Raw genomic sequence first — 6,237 nt, 5'->3', positions numbered from 1 at the left:
GTTGTTGCGTTGTAATTTCACTAGGGTTGGAGGTACTCAGGGTAGGCAGAGGTGGAACTTAAGGATGTGGGGCCAAGCAGTGGGGTGACAAAGATTTATTCCCTTGTACTTTATTTTATGACTCTGCATCTGTTCATCTATAAAATGAGTGTCACAATAATGCCTCCTGTCTATGGAGTCAGTGATGTGTACCAGCAATGTTAGTGAAAGTTGGAGCTCCCTCAGCTGTGTTGCAGATGAGGCTAAGCCAGACCTTAGGCTGAAACCTACTCCTATAGCTGTAGAAAGAACAAGCGTGTGTGTTGTGGGGGGATCCCAACACACAGCCACCCATGTTCTGTCCTGAAGAAGAATGCTCAGGTCACCCTAAGCAGGTCCAGGGCCTGGGGAGACAGCCAGGAAAAATGCCCCTTCCCTGGCAGGACTCAGGTCTGAGCTCTGGTCTCCAGGCTCTAGCCCAGGTCCCTGTGGAGCTCCACCTCCAAGGGGGCACAGTCACCTCCTGCTGCATATCCCCCAGCGAGCCCCCAGCCCCTTGGGCTGCCTCTTTCCCCTGGCCTGATGAAGGCGCCAGCCTTTGAGCCCCTAGGAGGAAACACCCCTGCTGACCAGCTGGGTCCCCACAAGGGTCGGCAGGTGGAAGAGTAGGTTGAAGTGATAGGGCCCCCACAAAGCCCTTCAGGAAGATCTCCAAGGTAGATAAGCAGCATCCAGATGTGTTCCAACCTTGCACTCAACTCCTTCAGGTCTGTTAGCAGCTGGTTGGTTGTGCAAGCCTGAAGCGGGAGGGGTTGGGATTCGAAGTTGGGTCCCTTCATGTCTATAATTGTGCTCTTAGGTCTCTCCTCTTGGGTTTTTTCTTTTTTTTTTTTTTTTTTTTTTTGAGACAAGAGTCTCGCTCTGTCACCCAGGCTGGAGTGCAGTGGCGTGATCTCGGCTCACTGCAAGCTCCGCTGCCTCCTGAGTTCACACCATTCTCCTGCCTCAGCCTCCCAAGTAGCTGGGATTACATGCGCCCCCCACCATGTCCAGCTAATTTTTTTTGTATTTTTTAAGTAATGATGGGGTTTCACCATGTTAGCCAGGATGGTCTCGATCTCCTGACCTCGTGATCCACCCGCCTCAGCCTCCCAAAATGCTGGGATTACAGGCATGAGTCACCGCGCCCGGCCAGGTTTTTTCTTAATCTAACATGCATACAAATACACTTGGGATCTTGTAAAATTAAAATCTTTTTGGTAGGTGTAAAGTGGAGCCTAAGATCCAGTCTGTTTATTTATATTTATTTTGGTTTCTAAATAGTTTCCAAGTGATGTCATTGCTGCGGTCTGGTTAAGAACAAAATTTAGAGCGATGTTCTTAGAATGTGGTCCTTCCAGCAGCAGCAGCATCACCCGGAACTTGTTAGGGAAATCTTTGACCCCAAACTGCCCTCCGGGTTCTGAAGATCTCCCAAGGTTGAAAATCACTAGGTTAGCGGATACTGGAGAAAACCAGAGCTCAGAACCTGGCACGAAATTAGTCAATAAATGCTGGCCAGGGCCGGGTGTGGTGGCTCACTGCCTGTAATCCTAGCAGTTTGGGAGGCAGAGGCAGGAAGATTGATTGCTTGAACTTAAGAATTCAAGACCAGTCTGGGCAACACAGTGAGACCCCCGTCTCAAATAATAAATTTTAAAAGAAAAATAAATAAATCCTGGCCGGGCCTGGTGGTTCACATCAGCAATCTCAACATCTTGGGAGGCCAAGGTGGGAGGATCACTTGGGGCCAGAAATTCAAGGTTATAGTAAGTTATCACTCCAGCCTAGGCAGCAGAGTAAGACCTTATCTCTAAAAGAAATGTTTCAAATGCTAACTGGTGGATGTGTTTTTTTATGCCATGTGGTCCTTGGTCATGGTGTTTGGTACCCTAGATGGCCACATGGCCTGCCTTGGGCCAGTCACAGGTCTAAACTGTAGTTCAGATTCAACTGGTGTTCTCTGGAATTAATCACTGGGAGAGAGTAAAGTTATTTTACTAATGAGGTTGCTAAAAGAGAAGGGAGTCCAGTCTCAGCTGCTGGGGGAGCCCGCTGCAGACGGAAGAAAGCCAAGTAGAGACAAACAGCTGGGAGTTGGAGAGATGACATTAACTGAGACTCTGGCCTCCAGTTCATGCTTTGCCATCCCAGTTCAATGAACTAACAAATCCCTTTTTGGTTTAAGTCCGTTTGATTTAGATTTCTGGCACTTGCAACAAAAAGAAGCCTGGTCAGGAAGTATTTGAATTTCTGATTATTATGATTCCCATGTTATTGAATTCCTACAAGATAAAGGCCCTTTGCTTGGGGCTGGGGACAAAACAGGGAAAATAACACAGCTCTGCCCTTAAAGAGGCTGGAGTTTAAGGGATAGACAAGCCTATCAACAGCGGGGACTGGGGAATAAGTGCCATACAGCCCAGTGATTAAGCTCAGACCAGTCTGGTCGCGGTGGCTCATGCCTGTAATCCCAGCACTTGGGGAGGCCAAAGCAGGCGGATCACCTGAGGTCAGGAGTTTGAGACCAGCCTGACCAACATAGTGAAACCCCGTTTCTACTAAAAATACAAAAAATTGGCCAGGCATGGTGGCGAGTGCCTGTAATCCCAGCTACTCGGGAGGCTGAGGCAGGAGAATCGCTTGAACCTGGGAAGTGGAGATTGCAGTGAGCCGAGATTGCCCATTGCACTCCAGTCTGGGCAACAAGAGCAAGACTCCAACTCAAAAAAAAAAAAAAAAAAAAAGAAAAAGAAGAAAAAGCTCAGACCAGGTAAGCAGAACTGTTTCAGGATCCTGGCTCCACCTCCATGTTGCCCATAAACATGTAGGCAGTTACATTTAACCTCTCTGTAAAATGAAAATACTGGTACCTACCTCATAAGACAGTGGAAGGACCTTAGAACAATGCCTGGTACATAGTAAGCACTCAATAAATGTTGGGTGCTGAACTCACATATTGCTATGAAAGTTCACAGGTGGAGCGCCCAATAGAATAGGAGGGTCAGGGAAAGGTTTTTGCAGAAGGGAATTGAGCCCTGAGGGAGATGCACATTCCTTGGATAGCAAGAAGTTCAGGAGTATGTAAGGAGAGGAATACAGAGCTGGGCGTGGTGGCTCACACTTATAATCCCAGCACTTTGCGAGGCCGAGGAGGGCGGATTACCTGAGCTCAGGAATTCAAGACCACCCTGGCCAACATGGTGAAACCCTATCTCTACTAAAAATATAAAAATTAGCCGGGCATGGTGGCAGGTGCCTGTAGTCTCAACTACTCAAGAGGCTGAGGTAGGAGAATCACTTGAACTCGGGAGGCGGGGGTTGCAGTGAGCCAAGATCATGCCACTGCTCTCCAGCCTGGCTGACAAGCGCAAAACTCTGTCTCAAAAAAAAAAAAAAAAAAAAAAAGAACACAGGATGGGGAAGTCGCATAGATGTCAGGTCATGATAGGCTGGAAGGCCATATTAAGGTACTTGGGCTAGCCTGGGTAACAAAGTGAGACTCCATCTCTACAAAAAATAAAATAACTAGGGGCTGAGAAGGGAGGATCACTTGCGCCTAGGAGTTCGAGGCTGCAGTGAGCTATAATTGTGCCACTGCACTTCAGCCTGTGTGATAGGGAGATTCAGTCTCTTAAAAAAAAAAACAAAAAAAAAAACTTGGACTTTATCTTGAGGCAACAGCCAGCTAATGAAGCATTGAGCAGGGCAGTGACGTGATCAGATTTGTTTTTATTTATTTATTTATTTATTTCTTGAGACGGAGTTTCACTCTTGTTGCCCAGGCTAGAGTGTAATGGTACGATCTCTGCTCACCGCAACCTCCGGCTCCCGGGTTCAAGCGATTCTCCTGCCTCAGGCTCCCGAGTAGCTGGAATTACAGGCATGTGCCACCACACCTGGCTAATTTTGTATTTTTGGTAGAGACGGGGTTTCTCCATGTTGGTCAGGCTGGTCTCGAACTCCCGACCTCAGGTGATCTGCCCGCCTCTGCCTCCGAAAGTGCTCGGATTACAGGCATGAGCCACCATGCCCGGCCTATGTTATTTTTAAGACACAGTCTCACTCTGTCACCCAGGCTGGAGTGCAGTGGCGCGATCTTGGCTCACTGCAACCTCTGCCTCTTGGGTTCCAGCGATTCTCCTGTCTCAGCCTCCCAAGTAGCTAAGATTACAGGCATGTGTCTGGCTAATTTTTATATTTTTAGTACAGAGGGGATTTTTCCATGTTGGCCAGCCTGGTCTCAAACTCCTGGCATCAAGTGATCCACCTGCCTCGGCCTCCCAAAGTGCTGGGATTACAGGCATGAGCCACAGCACCCAGCCTCCGTCTCTATTTTAAAATATGTATATATTTCAAAAAAAAAAAAAGATATCCAGGTAGAACCAATAACAGTTATATGGCATCAGAGTTAAGAGCCTTGCTCCCGTGCACACCACATAGCACATGGCGATACTACCTAGGTTATTATCTGGGTGCCTGTGTACTTCACCTCCCTAGGCCTTAGTTTTCCAACTGTAAAATGGAGATAGCAACATCTGCCTCTAGGGATGTTATGTGAGTGAATGAGACAATGTCTGTAAGGCACAGTATACAGTAGGCACTATAGTAATGATTACCAAACCCCAGCACTGATCCTGGCTGGAAATAAAAACAGAAAAACATGAATAGGACAAAAGAGGAAGAGAAAAAGACAGATGGAGAGGAAAAACTAAAGCAATGAGTAAGGTGACAATAGAGGCTGGGCATGGTGGCTCATGCCTATAATCCCAACACTTTGGGAGGCCAAGGTGAGAGGATTCTTTGAGCTCAAGAGTTTGAGACCAGCCTGGGCAACATAGTGAGGCCCCATCTCTGCTAAAAATAACAAAAACTAGTGGGGAGGGGTCACTCGTTTATAGTCCCAGCTACTTGGGAGGCTGAGACAGGAGGATCGCTTAAGCCCAGGAGGTCAAGGCTGCAGTGAGCTGTGATCACCTACTGCACTCCAGCCTGGGCAACAGAGCGAGACCCTGTCTCATTTAAAAAACAAAACAGAAGGCCGGATGCGGTGGCTCATGCCTGTAATCCCAGCACTTTGGGAGGCTGAGGCAGGCGGATCACCTGAGGTCAGGAGTTCAAGACCAGCCTGGCCAACATGGCAAAACCTGGTCTCTACTAAAAATACAAAAATTAGCCACTCATGGTGGTGGACACCTGTAATCCCAGTTACTCAGGAGGCTGAGGCAGGAGAATTGCTTGAACCCAGGAGGCAGAGGTTGCAGTGAGCCGAGATCGCGCCATTGCACTCCAGTCTGGGTGACAAGAGTGAAACTCTGTTAAAAAAAAATGCTTGCTATGTGCCAGGCACTGCTGTAAGCACTTTGCACACACTAACTTCTCACAACCCTGTGTGTACTATCATTATCCCCATTTTACAGATGAGGAAACTGCGGCACAGAGTGGTTTAGTTTGTCACAGGCAGTGAGCACTCACACACAGGCATTCTGCGTCTAAAGCTAAACTACCCCTACACTTAATTAGCTGTGATCTGATACCTGTTGTATACAAATCGCTACGGCAGCAAATAGCCAGTGAGGGCAAGGTTCAAGGGAGGAGATGGTATCTGAGCTGGGTCTTGTATGTTGAAGAATCTGCCAGCTTATAAGAAGGACAAGGGCATTCCAGGGAGGGCAAACAGCATGTGCAAAGTATCAAGGGCTTGAAAATGCACCCCAGGTCCATATCAGGAATACATTGCCCGGTGTGGCTGCAGCCCTGTGAGGACTATGGGAAGAAAGAGGGAGGGAGGAAGGGAGGGAAGGAATTTGGATCTCATTGTAGAAGCAGTGAGGAGCCTTGAACTACTTTCAACAGGGCAGTGGCCAAGTCAGATATTTTAGCTCGCTGGTGCTGATGGCCCTCTGTAGAGTGCACTGGCAGAGACCGGGTGGAGGCAGGGATCTGGGGTCAAATGATGAGATCAGAATCTCCTTAGTGGGTGCCTCCACCCTCCCCTACCACCACCAGTACAAAGCGAGGAGTAAGCACTTGGAAGAACAGAGGAAGTAAAAGGTTGAGCAGAAACAATGCTGCCTGGCATGGATGGGCACCTACTTCCCCTCTCTCCAGCTAGGGAGCCTGCAGAAGGTGGCAGCTACGACAACATCTAAGATGCAAACGTTCCAGAAAAGAAGGATGGTGGGGAAGTGAGGGAGCTTCCCGGCTCCCCAGGGTTCT

This window comes from Hylobates moloch, unplaced genomic scaffold, assembly GCF_009828535.3.
Source record: "Hylobates moloch isolate HMO894 unplaced genomic scaffold, HMol_V3 SCAFFOLD_21, whole genome shotgun sequence".
Taxonomy (NCBI): domain Eukaryota; kingdom Metazoa; phylum Chordata; class Mammalia; order Primates; family Hylobatidae; genus Hylobates; species Hylobates moloch.
The sequence above is the reverse complement of the archived record's forward strand: the minus strand, read 5'-3'. Positions refer to the sequence as shown.